Raw genomic sequence first — 1,339 nt, 5'->3', positions numbered from 1 at the left:
CGAGGGATAAGCAGACTGGGACTTTGGAACTCCATCCCAGAACCCTGGAGTCATGATCTCAGCAGAAGGCAGACGCTTAACCAAATGAGCCACCCAGAAGTCCTAAAAATAAAATCTTTAAAAATTTTGTCTGGAAATACAGAAAGGGAAATTAGAGAACCGATTCCATTTACTATAGCACCAAGAACCATAAGATAACTAGCAATAAATCCAACCAAAGAGGTAAAGGATCTGTACTCAAGGCACTACAGAACACTCATGAAAGAAATGGAAGAAGACACAAAAAGATAGAAGACCATTCCATGCTCTTGGATTGAAAGAATAAACATTGTTAAAATGTCTATACCGCCTAGAGCAATCTATACTTTTAATGCCATTCCGATCAAAATACCACCAGCATTTTTCAAAGAGCTGGAGCAAATAATCCAAAAATTTTTAATCAGAAGAGACCCCAAATTGCTAAGGAAATGTTGAAAAACAAAAATAAAACTGGCGGCATCACGCTACCTGATTTCAAGCTTTACTACAAAGCTGTGATCACCAAGACAGCATGGTCCTGGCATAAAAACAGACACAAAGACCAGTGGAACAGAGTAGGGAGCCAGATATGGACTCTCAACTCTATGGTCAATTAATCTTCAACAAAACAGGAAAAAATATACAGTGAAAAAAAGACAGTCTCTTCAATAAATGGTGCTGGGAAAACTGGGCAGCTATACGTAGAAGAATGAAACTAGACCATTCTCTTACAACGTACACAAACATAAACTCAAAATGGATAAAAGACCTCAACGTGAGACAGGAATCCATCAGAATCCTAGAGAACATAGGCAGTAATCTCTTCGATATCAGCCACAGCAACTTCTTTCAAGATATGTCTCCAAAGGCAAAGGAAACAAAAGCGAAAATAAACTTTTGGGACTTCATCAAAATCAAAAGTTTCTGCACAGCAAAGGAAACAGTCAACAAAACAAAGAGGCAACCCACGGAATGGGAGAAGATATTTGCGAATGACAGTACAGACAAAAGGATGATATCCAGGATCTATAAATCACTCCTCAAACTCAACACACACAAAACAAACAATCATATCAAAAAATGGGCAGAAGATATGAACAGACACTTTTCCAATCAAGACGTACAAATGGCTATAGACACATGAAAAAATGTTCATCATCACTAGTCCTCAGGGAGATTCAAATTAAAACCACATTGAGATATCACCTTACACCAGTTTAGAATGGCCAAAATTAGCAAGACAGGAAACAACATGTGTTGGAGGGGTTGTGGAGAAAGGGGAACCCTCTTACACTGTTGGTGGGAATGCAAGTTGGTGCAG

The sequence above is a fragment of the Mustela nivalis genome (genome assembly GCF_964662115.1).
Source record: "Mustela nivalis genome assembly, chromosome: 1".
Taxonomy (NCBI): domain Eukaryota; kingdom Metazoa; phylum Chordata; class Mammalia; order Carnivora; family Mustelidae; genus Mustela; species Mustela nivalis.
This window is presented reverse-complemented; position numbering follows the sequence as displayed.